The 18,903-nt window shown below is 45.1% G+C and overlaps 1 protein-coding gene across 5 annotated transcripts in view; it reads right to left on the bottom strand.

Moving 5' to 3' along the window:
* The window catches only part of Sgms2 (sphingomyelin synthase 2), an 80,082-nt gene that overhangs the window by 54,857 nt on the left and 6,322 nt on the right, over positions 1-18,903 (bottom strand). Inside the window, exon 1 of one of the 5 annotated variants that reach the window (XM_060392686.1) lies at positions 13,111-13,408. The exons of the other annotated variants lie outside the window; for them this stretch is intronic. The gene's annotated coding sequence lies outside the window, so the exon portion shown is untranslated. Of the gene's footprint in view, positions 1-13,110; positions 13,409-18,903 lie in introns of those variants that run through there. 5 annotated transcript variants of the gene reach the window in all.

Here is an 18,903-nt window from a genome sequence, read left to right as displayed (position 1 = left end):
CGAATGAAAGGGGCTAGCCGCTGGGTATGAGAGAGCCGAGCTGACCAAACAAGAGGAAAGGTTGTGACTAAAATTCAAGTCGCCTTGACCCCTAACAGCAGGAGTCTGGTTTGCGGGGCTTCCCAGTAGCTTGTGCGCCTAGGGCCTAAAGGCCTGGGTGCCCTAACACTCACCTCATACATATTCATAAAACTTTAAAATACTTATGAAGAACCCACAGGGCTGCTGTCCTGTCCTTGGAGTGCTCTGCTTGGCTCTACTAACTTGATCACCCCTTCACTAAACAAATTTCTGTTAAACTGCCTCTTGACTGAATTCAGTCCTTCAAGAAGATAAGAGCAGGGGTTGGGGCGGCAGGGTGTCCGGCCCATATCTGCTACAAGGACTTAGCAATCCTTTCCTGTAGTTACACACATGCCTTAGTCCCAGCCCTGTTCTGTTGTTTATCCTTTGTAAGGTTCCTGAGATGTCTCTCTTGCTCTGGCTTTCTCAGTAGTTACAGCAGTTTGCTTCTTTTGGAGAAACTGTTTTGTCTCGGGTTTTGTTCTCATAGCCTGTCTTGTAAATGACAGCATTAACATAGCTTCTTCAACATCCATCTCAGATATATGCCCAATATTCCTTCTGAGGAATCCCAAAACAAACTGCGCCATGGCAGAGTTATTTCACACAGAAAACCCTTCCACATCCTAAGTTCTGGAGGAAGGATGTGTGTGAGGGAATAAAATGGAAGTAAAGAAGTTGAGCTCTCAGAAGCTCAGAGTTATTTGCTGTCCGGATGGAAATAAAATTGAAAATACCAGGAATAACTGGAAAAAGAAAAAGAAAAGGGGAAGAAGAAAACCAGAAGTGAGTTAAGGGTAGCAGAAGTTTTTGCAACTGAATCTTGAGTAAGATAAGGGAAGAGGACACAAAGCACTCAGAAGCCTGGGGCTGTGAGCACCAGTGGGTGTGGAGAGGCCCATTGGGATGTGAAGGGAGGGTCTGCTGATAGAGTTGAGGTCCACCGTGGCTCCAGCGGGCAGGCACAGTAGAAACTGGACACAACTGGGCTGTCACGAAATGTCATAAACCAGACACTTTTTTTTTTTTTTTTTTTTTTTTTTTGCCTTGAGTGCCTCAGTCATATGCAGCTAGGCCCTAACTATCTCTTAGATCCCAGGACTCAGGAAAGGGGGGAAGGTTGAGACTGTTATCTAACCTGAGGGTTACAACTTGTAATTTGTCCTCAGTAAGCCAATTAAAATAGTTAAATTAAAATCAGAAAGCAGAGAGGGGCTGGAGCGAAGGCTCAGTGGTTCAGGGAGCTTACCACTCTTGTAGAGGATCTAGACCATTCCCAGCACTCGCTTCAAGGGGCTGGAGCGAAGGCTCAGTGGTTCAGGGAGCTTACCACTCTTGTAGAGGATCTAGACCATTCCCAGCACTCGCTTCAAGCAGCTCACAGCTGCCTGCAGCTCCAGTACCAGGATCTACCACCCTCTGGCCTCTGGAGGACCCAGAATGCCCAGAATGGCCAGTAACTCATGCAAGCACGCACGCACAAACTCACGCAGGAGCACACACATCCACAAGAACAATAGGTTAGAGTTTTAAAAAATCATCTCTAAAATAGTACAAAGGAGAACAAGATTTCTTCAATAAGGCCATTTTGGGAAGAGGAACAAAGAGAAGCAGCAAAGTCCCCAAATTTGTCTTTTATGTCCTAAAGGTAGGTTGAGGTTAAACAGACGGTCAAGGATTTGCAAATCTAGGAAGTCAAAGTGTAGCCCTGTCACACCCTTGACCCCTCATCATCTGACTTCAGTATCATTCTATGAGGTGGGCTCAGAAGTTGATAGAGCTGGGTGAAATGTCTTTTCAGGTGGTAAACTCCTCGGGCTGGGGCCTTCTCCTAGCATAGAGATCCCTGGGGAAATCTCATTTCTTTGGGCCCATTGTTTCAGTAGTCAGATAATCGTACTGAGACATGAGATCTCCTTACTTCATTTCTGCCAGACCCATTACATGACTATCATGATTAGTGAACAGACTTTAGTCATCTTGGATGTTATCTTGTGAGAAAAAAGTTAATCAAATGTGGCTCATCCACCAAAGATCAATATTCTGTAAATCCTCCACCTTGTAAAACCTCCCTCTCCCTATCTCTTTCTCTCTATATATACATATATATGCATATGTATATATATTTAACCCCACCTGCCTGGTAAAGCTATTGTTAGCCTAAAGGACCCTGCTGCGTCCCCAGGAACAAGATGAACCAGAGCAGCCCAGCCTTCCCCTCTCGTTCATTTCCTTTGCAGAGATTATGAATTAGCCCACAGCATCAGATGAGACACAGTCACTGTCGGACACCCTTAACCCTAACCCTGTTAACGTAGAGACAATTCCACTGGCCTCTCAGGGACCTAGCAACTGCTTACGTCATCACCTGCTGCTGTCAGGCGTGCCAGGTGTGTGCTTCAGGTAAAAGGACTCGCCTGCCTCTCCCCTCCGCCCCCCCCCCCCCGCCCCGAGCTCTCTCTCTCCCTGCATTCCTCTTCTCTGCACAGGCTTTCTCTGCTCCTGCCAACTCTTCAAATCCCTGTCTGCATGGTGATTTCTTTGGCCTTGTTCTCTGGGACCTGTGAACCTGCCTAAGAGCTAGCCCAAATCAGCCCGCTTTTATACCTTTCCAATGAGCTAAATGCCTTCATACTTTTAATTCGGCCTGAATTGGCTCATTTCGTCGGGGGAGAAAACCCATTAGTCACCACCTACATTAAAATAAAAATTAAGTGGATTCCCCTCCCCCAGCTCCCACATGCTTGCTAACCCAGACAGGCTTGTGGCCCTACCCTTTTTACAAAATGAAATTGCCTTCCTGGGTTACTTTTGCTTTGTTTGGGTGTTACTTGGTGTGACACCAAGAATATTATTTTCCTACAATCTTCATCTGCTAACAAAGATACCTTTAATTGAAGCGCGAGATTTTGCCAGATGCCCGGAGCCTTTATTTCCTGTCTCTGAAATGCCTAACACTTGCCATAGGACGAAGTAGAGAAGACCCTTAGTCATCTTTGCTTCAGGTTTGCAGATGGTAAATAACCACAGTTCCAAACAAGCAAAGAAATCCGTGCATGTGCTTTCTTTCCAGCAAAGACACACGATTTGTTCATATGCCCTCTCCCCATTTCCCCTTCTGTGGTGCTAAGGACTGGACCAAGGGGCTCACACATGCCAACATGGTACTCTGTGTTGGGATCAGCAAGCAGGCACTTCTACAGGCAGCCCCAAGGGACCTGACAGACCAGTTATCAGGCATTTGTGAAGACACCCAGACCACCTGCTGACCACCTGGAACTACCTGCGCATGCCCTGGGTCACCCTATAAGAGAACTGGCACCCTCCCCCCCCTCTTCCTCTTCCTCTCTTCCTTTCTCCCTCTCTCCCCCTCTCTCTCTCTCTCTGCAACCCCCTTCCCCTAATAAACCTCCCACGTGGAACCGATCTCGTGGTGTGATTTGTGAGCCCGCGTGTAACCTCCACATTGGTGCGTTGGTCCTAACAGTCTGCCCTCACAGTCTATATTGTCACGACACTTTAGTGACATTCAATAACATACTAGTCGGTCAGCCACCTTCTCATGGTGAATGCAGAGAGATAAAAGCGAAGAGGCTTCCTGGGGAAGACGGTGTGGGCAGAGAGTATTTTACAAACGGCAGGGGACCTGGTCTCTCTCTGTGACATGAATTCAAGCCACTTGAATTCTGACGGCCTCAGTAAACTCAGTCTCACTGCACACTTCCGGCTTGGTTTCCCAGTCAGTACCCAGGACTCTCTCTCTGATACATAAGAAAGGCTCACCAGGCATGTGCTGAGGGAGCCGGGTGGGCAGAGTGGACAGGGAGTCTTTCTAATCTGTCTTTCTAACTACCTGCTGTGGTTCAGCTTACGGCAGCAGCTAGAAGCTACAGGAGGCTGCTTAAGCTGAAATTCACTGAAACTTAATTCACGTCCTAATTCACGCTCCCACTGGCCATATTTCAAGTGCCCAACGGCCACTATGGCTGCTGTAATAGATGGTGCAGAACTATGGAACCCTCATCACTGAAAAGCCCTGGGCAGCCCTGCTCTTGGGTACATCGGAGAGTGATGGGAGCACACTGTGCCCATAAAAACATGGCCTTGTAGTCTAGAAACATCTGTTGAAGGAACCCAAGGACATCTGCAGAAATGACACATTCCTTCCAAGAATTAGTCTTATCTTGACAGCCCTGTTTCCCATACTACAGACACTCTAACAAGCTATGCTTCAGTGACTGGGCATAACATCGCGAAAGCATATAGGTACTGACAGAGGATAACAAGAACATCTGTGACCATGTATTTGGCAATAGGATTTTAGATATAACATCAAAAGCATAAACAAAGAATATAAGAGATAAGCTGGATTTCATTAACCTATGAAACCTCTGGAAAAAAAAAAGACAATTAAGAAAAGTAAGACAATTCACAGACTAAAGGAATTCTTTTTCCTTCCAAAACATATAACTAGCAGAGGGCTTAAATGTACACTATGAAGGCTTCAGAGACAGCTCAGTGGTTAAGAACATGGATTGCTGTTGCTGAGGGTCCTGGTTCAATTCCCAGCACCCACACGATGCTTTACAATCATAGGTATTTTCAAAGGCTCCAATGCCTTCTTCTGACCTCCAAGGGCACTGAGCACACCCATGGCACATATACATACCTGCAGCTAAAACATTCATACATAAACTAAATCTAATTATCTATCTGGTAAGAACGTTGTTTCTGTTTGCTTATTTTAGTGTTTTGTTTGGTTGCTTGGGGGGGTGTGGGTATATGTTTGTGTGGGGAGTACCGGGTATTGAACCCAGGGCTCTGTGCACGTGAGGCGTCTGTCACTGGGCTACATTCCGAAGCCTCTAGTAAGAACATTCTTGCAAGGATGCTTGCCGTCAAGCCAAGCCTGATGACGACCATGAAGTTGTTCAAACTGTAATGATCCTAGCGGGGGTAAGTATGTTGAAGGAGACACCGCGCCCCTCCCGCTGGGGCTCAAATGGTAGAAACAATGGCCTCTGAGAAACTGGAATTTCCCCGGGAAGCTCATGCTGAGAGAAAAAGAAAAGGCTCAAGGCTGGTGCCAGCCAGAGCAGGAACCTGTCTCCTGGAAGGAGATAACACAGCCCCTGACAGCTCCTAGGAAGACCTTGCAGAGAGGTGAAGCTGGCACAAGGGTGAGGAGGGCAGGCAAGCCCCTGGGCTGCTGAGCCGTGCATGTTCCCTGTCTCCTATTTAAATCTAAGCCTCAAGTCAAATCCCAGAACATGGAGTTGGGGGTGAGGGCAGGATCCACTGGACTTCTTCATTTGTTCTTCCCCGCAAAATGGCCACACAGAATACACCTTTCTCTGTTCTTCACTGTTACTCTGTGTAATTGGCACTGAGGGAGGGTGGCAGGCTTACAGGGGCTTAAGCTCTGACCCTAACAACTCAGGTAACAAGACCAGACCTACATGGCCATACAAATCAACAACCACAATAAGGATGAGAACTTCATCTGCATTTGAGACAGGCAGATAGGTTCCATTGAAACATGCACTAATTTGTTTCCTTTCAGAATTGAAGAATCATGTCTTCAGAAGAATAGGTGCTCACATTTTTAAAGCACTTCTTTATGTATAACCACTTTGGTTACACATTCCCCATTCCTGCAATGAGACAAACTCTTAAGTATGTTAACAACCTCTCAAAAACTGACCACCTATATTCTTTCTAGACGGACAGTCCACATGCCATGTCCCCGACCACCAGACAGAAACCTATCTACAGAAATAGCAGCCACGTACCCAAAGATATTTCTCAGTGGTTTCCAAAAATTCTTTTCAAGTCCTACACTGTAGTTTCAAATGCAAACAATTCATCCCGAAAGAACCACATTCACAGCAACAAATTACACCGTGGAACGTGGCTGTCTACCCTGCACGCCCTTTATAGCGTAGCATTCACTGCACAGTGAGTTAACTCTTCAGTCCTAGCCCACAGGACAGACCACAGAGCCTTCTCAGGTACAAGTCACCCCTCAGATGGAGGCTGACCTCAGGGCTCCACCACCAATCTTCTGTTGCCATGACATCCTGGGCTAACAGCAAGTGTTGACAAGTGTATCTATGGCAACTCTCAGCTGACACCACGCTTCTTTCCACTTCTGCTTCCAAACCCTGTATTGAGAAACTACGGGCAACACTGAGGAGTTTTTAAATTAATGGGGCGGGCACGCCCAACAGCTCTATTTGTTAAATCCTGGATATATTAAAAAGGGTCTGGCTGGGTTCTTTTTTCATATACTCTCTTTTAAATGGAAATATTTTTGAGGACAAACGGTTTCTGAAAGGCGCTTCTTTTAAGCTTCATATTGAAACTATTAAATGAGTCTTAGAACGCCAAACACAGCTAATTAGTCACTCTTGAGTATGTGTTCAACCCTACGACATTTGTAACATTTCAGTGAAAGTAAGTCTCGAGAGGTTCTTTCTTTTATGAAGGAAAAATGAAGTTTACTAATAGATTTTAATGAAGGCTAAGGCATGAAAACTGGGGTGCATTATGGAGGAGGAGAGTAGTGGATACCCAGAGTGGGCATGAGTTTCTCAAGTAAGTCATCTCACACCTGTCATTTAAAAGATAAAATCCAACCCTGACACAATGGCTCAGCACTCCGGAAGCAAAGATAGGTGGATCTGTGCCCTTGAGGGCCGCCTGGTCTACATTGTGAGTGCCCAAACAGCCAAGGCACATACAAAAAAAAAAAAAAACAAAACAAAAAAAACCCACCACTATCCCTGCAAGAAAAGAAAGAAAGAAAGAAAGAAAGAAAGAAAGAAAGAAAGAAAGAAAGAAAGCAAAATTCAGTTTGGTATAATCTCTGGCCATCAAAGGAAAGCAGTGCAGGGCTCCACCATCTGTGCAAAAGACAGAGAAGAGATGGAAATGGAGCTTAGTGACTGATACCATGCATTGCCTTCCTCTGTCCAATCAAACCATTCAGAAGCAGGCTTCCTAAACCACATCCTTCTGCATGGAGCATCATTATCATCCTTTGCTCGCTGATGAAGGTCAGCTAAAGAAATCCCAGGAGCCTGAGGCAGGAGTACTGCCAGGAGTTCAAGGCCAACCTGGCTACACAATGAGACCTTGACAAAAACAGAGGCCAGAGAGATGGTTCAGCTGCTTTTGCAGGTGGGCTCCCAGCACCCACTCAGAGGCTCCCAACCATCGGTAACTCCAATTCCAAGGGATCCAAATGCCTCCTTCTGGTCTCAACAGGCACTGTAAGCAAGTGGAGTATAGACATACATTCATACAAAACACGTATATACAAGAATAAAAATAAATACATCTCAAAAAATCTTTTAAAAATGATCAGAGCAAAAACTAGATTTAGATTACATCATAGGACAGAGGTGACTAAAAGGGTGTCTTTGTGAAGTAGGGTCAATGAAGAAGCAATGGGAATGTGACTACAGAAGTCTAGAGTGTGCCTGGTAAACGGCTACTGTCTCAAAATCATCTTAGAACTGCAGGCATTGGTTGATGAGACAGGTGGACCTTGGCGTTGTATAGCTGCGCTGAAGTTGCTAGGTATTCCCCCAGATTACAGCTTCCTTCAGATTTCAAACACAGTCCCTGCATCCCCTGATATTACAAGCATGAATCCTGGTTTACCCCACATCTGTAGACATGTGGAATCTCAGTTCAGCAACAAAATGATCAGTGATAAGAATCTTATATTCAGAAACAGTTTTCCTTTCTTGGCTGTGGTGGGTGGCTTGTTTGTTCATTTGTTTTGTTTATTTGTTTGTTTGTTTTTTGTTTTGGGCTGTGCGTGTGTGTGTTGTGTGTAGAACTGAGAGAGACATAGTCTCCCCATTTAGACCAGGCTGGCCCTGAACTTGAAATCTTCCTATCTCTGGGCTTCCTAGCAGCTGGAATTACCACACGAATCACCATTTTCTTAAAATGGCTGCTAGCTGCCAACATTCTGTCACCTCTGAAACATACAAGTGAAAATTCACATTTTTCTCTTTATCTCTAGTAGAGGCACTCTGTCATGATCTTTTCCATGATGCACTGTGGAAGTATTAGAAGCATCTACAAATTAATTACTCAGACTTCCCATAAACCAAGTCTTCAGGCTACAGAAATAAACTTTGCACTGTGGATGGTCATCATGTTCCTGATCCTGGCCATTACAGCGACACTCTGAAAACAACACCAAATTAGTTAAAGCCTACCTTCTCCACTAATCTTAGTTTCGGCACGGAAACATGATGACATTAGACTAACTCTCCCTCTAGTCTTTCCCACCCCACCCAGCCTCACGAAGTTGTTTTGTTTTTAAATGCTAGCACCACGGGAAGTACCACCTCTTAACGTTGTATCTCCTAGACTTGGTCTCTGCTTCAGGGATTTAAATTCTGAGCAGAAGATCCAAAAACACTATCTTAAATACAAATGGGAGCCTATTTTCATACCATCAAAAACAGGGCATTCTAACCGACTCTGTGTTGTTAAGGGGGGGGGGTGTTTTAGTTCACATTCTATTGTTGTAAGAGAATACTTGAGACTGTGTAGTTTATAAGAAAGGAGGTGTGTTCACTTTAGGGTTCTGAAAGATGCACAGTTCAAGGCCAGGCAGCCACACCTGGTTAGGTTATGGCAGGGTAAGTGAGGTGCAAGCATTCCACAAGGGAGTCTTTTATAACTAGTCCCTCCCTTAGTAATCTTGCACCATAATAATTAACCCCTTCCCAAGGGTAGTGCTCTCCCAGTCTGACCCCTTCTAAAGACACTCATTGGTTCAATTTAAAATTTTCCATTTATTTGTTTGTTTGTTTGTTATTTATTCATTTGTTGGTTTGTTATTTCTTTATATTATTTGGTGCAGTGGAGGGGTGGGTTCACACAGCATGTGGGTTCTGTTATCTCCTTAGACTTCATGTGGAAGTCTAACACGAGGATATTGGAGGCTGCCATCAAAATGAGAAATCACTTCAACTACCTTATTCTAAAAGAAAACAAATCTTCCTCCAATATGAAGACGTCTAATAAAAGTCAATACATTCAGTTGAAAAAAAATTAGCAGCTGGGCATGGTGGAGAGGCAGGTGGATCACTGTGAGTTCAAGGCCAGCCTTGAACAGGGAAACCTTGTCTTGGAAAAAAAAAAAATTAGAGTCCCTATGTATGTGTCCTTAATTATGGATGACCAAACCAGGCCAGTTTTTGAGTGAATAAAAGATTCCCAATTAATAGCAGATCTGGACAATATGGGAGTTGATTGTCCGTAATTACAGACAATGTTAAGATTTCATAGCATAGAAACCATACAGAACCATCTCAAGTGCCTCCCTCAGTAAAATTTACCTTTTAAATAAACCTCTGGAGAAGCAAATCTTAAAGCATGATACTCAGAAAAGATTTTGTCCAAATGGGACACTTTTATGAACTAAAGGGAACAAAGCAGCCACAGCTCAGAGTTAAACAAGGAACTTGTTTAACTTCAACTTCCAGTAAGACCAAAATCTGTAATACTTTCTTGTTGGGCGTGGTGGCTCATGTCAGTAACCCTACGCTCAGAAGCTGAAACAAGAAGATTGCTACAAGTTTGAGGCCAACCCAGGCTGCACAGTAAGACATGCCTCAAACAAACAAACAATTAATACTTTCTCTATGAAAGTCAGTCTCGGGGGGCTGGATGGCTCTGTGGTTAAGAGCACCGGCTGCTCTTAAAAAAGGACTGGACTTTGGTTCCCAGTGCCCACATTGTGAACTGGTGGTTCACAACCAGTCCCAGACAGCCGATGCCCTCTTCTGGTTTCCAAGTGACATGACACATATGCTCAAGCACATAAAATAAACATAATCTTTAAGAAAAGAAGAAAAAGAAGAGCAGTCTTTGCTAAGAAATAAGTAAATCCCACACAGCTGTTTCTATATCATAGTCTGTAGTAATGATTTCTGTTACTAGGAAACATTTGCAGAAAAACAAAGCTTTACCCCCTGCCGCTTCTGTCTCTCTGTCTAAAGGAATATCCACTTAGTGTACATTACTGTCTCCATGGCAACTAGTGTAATTGGGGTGGATAATGAACAGAAAAAAAAAAGTGATTGGACTGAAAGGGAAAAAACAAAACAAAACAAAACCCAAATACTTCAAACATCAGTGGTGAGAAAGGTTAACAACCAAAGGAGGAAATAAAAACAGAGGTGCTTTCCAAAAAGAGGAAGGCAAGCTGCTTTGCTCATCTCCTACCCACAAACCTTCTAGGACTCAGAGCATGCTGGGAAGCACAAACCCTTTGGAGAAGGTGAAGCTAGTCGCACGTGTGTGTGGTAGTGAGTGCTTATTTAATCTTAGCATTAAAGAGGTAGAGACAGCAGGATCAAGAGTTCAAAGACTGAGCTACAAGAGGCCCCGTTTAAAAAAAAAATATGGTAGTTTTGGTTGTGGTGGCTCACATATGCAACCTCAGCACTTTAGAGGTGGAGGCCAGCCTGGGCTGAGGCGAGACTCTGATAAAAACAATAAATAAATAAAAGAATTGTGTAGAGTGAGTAAAGGCATAATTTTACTCACAGGACACAGAAGGGAGGGGATGAGGTTTTTGAAATGGGTAAATAGTTCCCGTACAATTTCGGTCAAAATTCCCACACAGGTGCAGGATGCAAATGAAACATCTTAAAAAGAGATGGGGAGAGAGAGACGGAATCCCGGGTGAAGACAGCCTCAGTTTAGCCAAGGTAGAGGCAACCAGAGGCAGGTGGCTGGTAAGAGTGCATTAAAGGGAGAGGGTACAGCCAGGTCCTGCAGGAGCTCTGCGACAGGAGCATGCACAGCTCATCCAGTAAAGACTAAAGCAGAGGTTTCCCATGGCATGTACTAGAGGCTAATGCATCTGTGCCCCGAATCCCTCCTCCGCAATCACTCTGCGATTACCATTAACCACCATGTGCATTGCTAAACCCAGTGTTCTCATCTTACTCAACTCCCCAACAACTTACAACACAGCCGATTGCTCCACCCGCCCTTCAACAGTCAACTGCACCTGCGGTGTGGCCCTTGCCTTGTTGGTGACAGCACGTGTTCACCCCGACCTACGCACTTTGCTACGCCTCAGGAGTTAACTGCTCACAAAAATCTCCCCATATGATTCTTACAACCTTCATGCCACTCCTGTGTTTGGCAACCCCTAAAAGCGAGTCTCAGTCACGACCGACATCTGTCTCCACTGTGATCACTAATGTTCAACTAAAACTGGCCAATTACCAAACAGTAAGGCCAGCCATTACAGCCCTCCCACCCACCAAACGATCTCCTACTTCATGTTTATCCACTCCACCCACGCACCTTCGAGTCTCAAACCCATGCGCCGCCATTTTCCATCTCCAATACCAACCCCTACTCCAAGCCGCATCACCTTCTCACAGAAGGCTGCAATTGCTTCATAAGTAGCTATTGCCACTCCCTGCCAGCAGCTAGAGGGATAAGCCACAAATATAAGTCAATCATTCCCTATCCCTAATTTACTTCATGTTGCTTTCTAGTGGCATCTGAAATAATAATAATCATACTTCTCAGAAAAATACCCAAGGCCTATCCACCAGGCCCTGCTGGCCAGCTCCCTCCCTTGCTGTCTCTCTCTCGGTTTCTGTCTCTGTCTCTCCTCCCACTGCTCACATGCTACAGCCATACTGGTTTCCCATCCCTTGCATCTCCTGTCCTATTCCAGGCTGGTGTGCACGGTGCCCTCCGCTGATCCATGAACTCCTCTGTGTCACAGCAGTGCACACCTGATCTCTGTGTGATAAACCCTGCCCTGCTGTGGGAGTAGGCCTCTCCATCACTCTCTGCTTCCTTCAGAGAACTGGTCCAATGATAAGTGGATTTTCTTATCAACTTCAGTTGCTTATCAGCCTGTCAATCCCTCCAGGAACCTGGCCTCTCGAGACACACACACACACACACACACAGACTTTGTGTTCGAGGAGAAATCTTGACTCCTGTTCACTGCCGCATCCCAGGATGGAGAAAGATGCCTAGAGCTGAGCATGATGTACCTGTGATACCAGCACTGAGACAGGAAGACCAGTCTGGGCCACCAAGTGGGAGCCTTAACAATCAAAAAGACTGTGGGTACAGCTCAGTGGTAGAGCACTTGCCTAGCATATAGAAAGTCACACCATAGTGTGTGTGTGGGGGGGGTGTTGTGTGTGTGTGTGGGGTGTTGTGTGTGTGGGTGGGGCCTGGTACCCAGCAAGTACTCAAATGATGACATATAACACATCAACTTTAGAAGGAACTGAGGAAGACTGCACTAGTCACTGCACTCCAAGCATTTAGGAAATCCAAGGCAGTCGCCCCTGAGAACTGCCTTGTGAGAGCAGTGGCTGATGCAGAACTGGGGGACATTTCGCTGTGCAAATCTCAGTTACCCTGACCCCCACCCTCTCAAGCCCTACTGCGCCACATTTTACATCCCGATCCTATCACTTCCAGGTAGACTAATATTTAATATCAGATAATGGTTTCTATGGTCCGGATTTCACTGTGGTTATGCTTCCCAAACTGTCACAATAGTCACCAAGACAAGAGGACAACGTTACAAACATAAACAGGGAAAGGACAGGGTGATGTCAACAGCCACGTGAGCTGAGGGGTGTTATATATGGTTGGGTCCTGTGGGGTCATTTCATTGTACATTTGGCTAGTCACTCACATTTACAAGAGGCCAGAACTATTCCGTGATTACTCACTGAGTAGCTGATGTGATTTAATAAAAACACAAAAATCCCATCAGACGTGGTGGCAAATACCTATAAATACCTATAAACCTCAGTACTTGGGAGACTGGGACACAAACAGTTCATGTTCAAGGCCAGCCTGGGCCACATAAAGAGATCCTGACTCAAAGAAGGGAAGGAAGGGGAGAGACAGGAATATCCAAAGGCATCAGAGCGCGATTGCTCAGGGGTCAGCTATGGTCTGAGTGTTCCTCAGACCACGTTATACTGATCTCTGGTGCAGGGACCTCTTCTGCCTTACCTGTCTGTCACTCCGGAGGATGCTCCTGCTGTGTGAGACCATTCGCCTTGTTGTCCCTCAGCAGGAGCTCCAGAATAGAGTACAGTGCTGGCACCACCCTCCTGGACCTCCACAGCTCTGAGCTAAAAAGCTCGCCTGAAGTGCTTGGGTCTCCGGTGTTTTGTTTGGCAACATTAAAGAGACCAAGACAACAGGTACTTAGATCATGTGCAGATGCAGGCGGATTCCCTAAGGTAAGCTGGATTCAGGGGCCCTGCACAGCACAGGGCGAGTACTTCATCTTCAGCTGTGAGTGTAGCATCATACCAGACTGCAGAAGAGTTAGGAAAAATGTAAAATTAAAAACAACAACAACAACAACAACTTATCATATTATCTAATGGATAATATTATATTTGACATACCAGGTTATATAAAATATTGTTAAGATTAATTTCACCACCTTCCCTTTACTTTTCATAATGTGGCTGTTGGGACACGGGAATGGCATGTGTGGCTATTGTGGCTGGCTCAAGGTTTATTTCCACTGATCAGCACTGGGTTCTGTGTTTCACCCATCCACAGGGCAGTCACTGCACTGGTCTAGGGCACAACAAGTCAGGACACAACTGATTGCAGCGGTTCGTTCAGAAGGAATAATAAAATTCAAATTATCAAGAGGTGCCCAGCTGGGTGTGGTGGAGGATGTCTTTAATTCCAGTACACTAATTCAGTACTCATAGTGAGGTCCAGGCAATCCCGGGCTGCACAGTGAGATGCTGTCTCAACAAAAAGTGACAGCATCAGTCTTTTAGTTTATTAATGATGGTTGAGAGACAGAACAGGCACCCATCCATCGACTATGAGAGCCAGTTTCTTGACCACTTCTATGTCTAAAGACAGCCTCATTCGGCTATGAAAAGGCAATGGTGGGGAATGCTGAATGTTTCCCAAAGGTCCCCGTGTTAAAGGCTCAGTTCCCGGAGGTGCTCCAGGCTAGCAAGTGGGAGTTTCATGAGGCAGGGTCAAGTGAGGAGCCCTTGAAGTTACTGTCAACAGGACCTGGAAGGGGTGGTAAAGACAGCAGAGCCACCTCGTCCCTCCTTTGCTTCTTGGCCAAGAAATGAGTGGCTGGTTCTGTGCGTACTTCTACCACAAGTCATCACTAGCCCAAAGCAACAGGGACTCACAAAGTGAAACCTCCCAAAGGGGGAGCCAGAGCAAACCTCTGTTCCTGTTAAACTGGTTATAACTGTGCATTTTGTTATAGTAAAGGAATTCTAACCCTAGAGTTAGCTTCAGGAGGAAGCGAACTATTAACCAAGACTTGCTTAACTGGAGTCCCACAGGGCTCTATACCCCTAATCAGGGCAAGATGTCTCTGGACTAAACAGCTGAAGGCTGAGAAAATTCTACAAAAGTGTTTTAGAGAACAGACCAAAACTTTCCCCTATATGAAGTTTTCCCCACATCACCTCCTCTTTTACTAGCATGCGTACACACATACCCCAAACTAGCAGGGACTGGAAATTTAAGGAGGGTGTATTTGATAGAACTGAAAATGGTGGTGGTGGGGGGCAGTGATGGCTCGGTCAGCAGAGTGCATGCTGCAAAAGCATGGGAACCTGACTTTGATGCCCCAGCATCCGCATAAGAAAGCCTGGCCCAGCAGCGTGCACATGTGATCCCCATGCCAGGGAGGCAGAAGAGACAAAAAGGATCCCCTGGGCTGGCTGGCCGAGAGAACCTAGCCAGATGGGTGAGCTCCAGGTTCGGTGAGACCCTGCCTCACTAAACAAGGTGAACAGCGATTGACGGCACCAACATACACTTCTGGTAATCCCCTCCCCCAACCCCCCCCACACGGAGCACATACAACACAAGCATGTGCAACTATATGTACCTGCACATATGAACATGTCCACACAAATACAGGTGCACACATAGAGAATAACTGAAAATATAAAAGTGATCTGTCTCTGCTGTTTTTAAGTTTTGCAAATTCTTTTATATTCATATCCAAGATAAACTCGTCTAGCAAAACTGCTTTCACAGCTGCCTTAGAAATTATCAAACTCCAATGCGGTCTCTCTCCCTCTCTTTCTCTCCCCACCCTTCCCTGATACAGGGAATTACCGTGAAGCTCAAGCTGGCCTGGAAATCACTGTGGTTTAGGCTGATCCCCAAACTCATAGACATCCACCTGCCCCTGCCTCATCCTCAGTGATAGGTAAAGGCATGCACCACCATGTCCAGCAATTTTATTTCTTAAGGCAGGACAATGCCTAAGATGATATCACTTATTTATTTTACTTACGCATTTTTGTAGTACTAGAGATTGAACATAACGGATGCTAAGAAAATACTTTTCCACTGAGCCTATCTTTAGTCCCCATGATGTATACTGACTGATGCTATGGCTCCTTCCCAAGGCTGAATGAGGAGTCCAATAGCAAGCAGTCTGGAGGCTGGAGAGGACTCAGCAGTTAAGAGCACCTCTTGTTCTTGCAGAGGACCTGGGTTCAATTCCCAGCTCTTACACGGGAGCCCGCAACCCTCCATAACTCCAGTTCTAGTGGATCTAATACTCTTCTGGCAGGCCCACATATGGCGTAGACATTCATGCAAGCCAAATGCAGATGCACATCAAATGAAACAAATATTAAAAGGGGGTGGGGAAGCAGTCTTTTGTAGTAGCTTCCCATTGCTGTCCAAACAAGTTACAATGCATTTAATGGCTTAAAACATACATTTCTTTCCTAGGCATTCTGGAGATGAGAGCTACAGTCAAGGTGTAAGCAAGGGCTATTTGGCTTCTGAGGCTTGGGGTGGAGTCCCTGTTTCTTTGCTGAATAAAACTTGTAGAGACTATGTGTGTTCCTTGACTGCTAACCCCCTTCCAACTGTGGCCGCTGGAATTGTTCTCATGATGTCCAGCAATCTTGTTCAAGTCTGCTTCTCCTGTTAACTTTTAAGGATCCTGTGATAACACTATGTATACCTAGATGACCTAGGACAACCCAGGATAGTTCAGCCACGATGAATAGAATTTGATACCGGGAACCCACATCAAAAGGGAACTAACCCTCCCCCAAAGTGAAATAACCTACTCCACAAAATTGTCCTCTGAGCTTTCATATATGCACACATCCCCCAGCCACATACATACAATAATAAAGGTTTTTGTTTTGTTTTGTTTTGTTTTGTTTTTTAAGAGGAGCCAACGAAATTTCAAGTACATAAGCTACTGTCCTCTGTGAGTTAAAATAGTTAAAAATCTTTATCTATTAGTAGAAAGCCTAAAATTAAAACCAACACATTCAGGGCTGGAGAGATGGCTCAGTGGTTAAGAGCACTGGCTATTCTTCTAGAGTACCTAGGTTCAATTCCCAACACCCACTTGGCAGCTCCCAACCTTCTATAACTCCAGTCCCAGGAAATCCAACACCTTCTCCTGGCTTCTGTGGGCATTGCATGCACATGGTACACAGACACACAGACACACAGACAGGCAAAACATTCATAGACATAAAATAAATGAAAAAAAGAGTAAACGGATAAAATCTTGTCAAGTAGAGAGGGCCTGAGAACCGTGCTTTTTGCTCAACTTGTGCGATGATGGGAAATGGGAGAACGCCCTCTTCCTTCCTGAACTCAAGAAAGCCAACCAGACCCTTGACTGAAAATTAAGCATACGCAGTTTCCAAATGCATGTTCTAACCATGCCTGTCTATAGGCTGGACTATAAGAAACTGAGACACAGCATGTTTGAACAGGTATGAATTTTCTTTCAATTAGTTCCACGTCCAGAGGGGCCAAAACAGTGAACTTCTAACACCAGTGGGTCGGCTCCATAGTCCCACTGCTACCTTTGAAACCTAATTCTGGAGCTGAGGACGCTACTCAGCAGAAGAGCTTAATTAGCACACGCTAATGCCCTGAGTCAACCTTAGCACTACAAAACAAAAAGAGAAGTTTTTGTTTGTTTGTTTTGTTTTATTTTGGTTTGGTTTGGATTTTCAAGACAGGATTTCTCTGTGTAACAGCCCTGGCTGTACCAGAACTTGCACCTTAGATCAGGCTAGCCTCAGACTCACAGAGAGAGAAGTTAATTCTCAGGAGCACTAACTGAACATTGCAAAGTATCTCTCTGTTTCTCAAATGGATCTTGAAGTGTTGGGGAGAGCTCAGTGGTAGAGTATTGGCCTAAAAGGTCCACAACCCCTGTTTTGTCCCCCACGCACGCACGCGTGCACACGTGCATACACGCACACACGCGCACACACACACACAGACCATGCACAGAATGAAATGATGAAAAAAATAAAATGAAGATAATCATGTTGACTTATTTTAGGAGTCAAAGACTATCAGTTCTAAAGGCTGAGAACAAACCCTAGGACGTAGAAAGAACTTCCATTCTTCTGTTAAAACAAATTTTAAATGTTCCTGGTTGTTGCTAAAACTTGCCAATCTCTTGTCTAAGGCAGTTCTGAGTTTTAACTAATGTGCCATATATATAATGTACATATATTACATATAATACATATAATTTAATGTTACATATAAGATGATACTGAATATCATTTTTCCAGAAGTAGCCCATTTACTAATTTAACCAAAACACCATCCCGCATTGCAGTTAAGTTTGCTAGAACAGCAGGGTGGTTTATTAAACAGTTAAACAACCTGCTGAGCAAAAGAAACTCAGAGAAGACAGTAGCAGCCCTGTTAAACAGCTGTCTTGGGCCTCCTAAAGAAAGACACACATCGGCGAGGACAGAAGGGTTTGTGATTCGTAACGGCCTTGTAGTTTCAGGGACAGTGGTGCCCATGGTACAGTATTTCCCAGAAGGCGAAGCTCTGGGAGGGGCAGTACCAGCTGTGATAGACTCTCACTCCCCACTCCCCATGTCTGCCTCTCTGCAGGGAGGGCAAACATATTGTGCCTGTCTTCAAAAGCTGGCCAGCATCCACAGAAGCACTTCCGTTCAATGGTGATGCTCCACTCCTGTCATTCATTATACTGTAACGCCAAAGGAAAGGGAGTGAAGTAGTGGGGAGTGGAAGTCAGACCTCACCAATTCAGACAAGCTATGTCACGGAAGAAACGAGCCACCTTGGTGAGAAATATTCAATATTTGAGGCAATAGGATAAAAACCTCTTTTTAAATTAGAAGTGTAGCTTTTATGTAAAAAAAAGAAAAGGACACCCAAGCCAACATTCCTCGAATGGTTTCTACATATTGGGTCACATAATTCTCATGATTACCCTCTGACATAAATACTGTTTCATTCCCATTTTACAGCCAGGAAGTGGAAAGAGTTTTTTAAGGTAACCCAGTGGCTCTCAGTCTTAGATAGAAACACATTCATGCCAGGCAGTGACGGCCCACACATTTAATTCTAGCACCTGGGGGGCAGAGGCAGGTGGATCTCTGTGAGTTCAAGCCCAACCTGGTCTACAGAGCTAGTTCCAGGATAGCCAAGATCCAGGCTACACAGCTAGCTCCAGGACAGCTAGTTCCAGGTTACCCAGAAAAACCCTGTTTCAAAAAACCACACCAAGAAAAAAGAAAAAGGGACCTCACTAGTACTTTAGGATTTACCATTATTTAACCTTCTCTGTTTTGACACAGCATCTCTGTCTTCTGGGTGCTGAGGCTTGGGGCAGCACAATTCCTCAGCCTCTCTCTCCTTTCCAAAGGCTCCACATTTAACTAAAGTGCACCTTCCCAGGGGGTCTCCACTTCTTTTGGGGACTGGCCACTGTGGCACGACAGCTGGCTAAATGGTCCATGACATACCTTCTGT

This window comes from Meriones unguiculatus, chromosome 10, assembly GCF_030254825.1.
Source record: "Meriones unguiculatus strain TT.TT164.6M chromosome 10, Bangor_MerUng_6.1, whole genome shotgun sequence".
Taxonomy (NCBI): Eukaryota; Metazoa; Chordata; class Mammalia; order Rodentia; family Muridae; genus Meriones; species Meriones unguiculatus.
The sequence above is the reverse complement of the archived record's forward strand: the minus strand, read 5'-3'. Positions and strand labels throughout refer to the sequence as shown.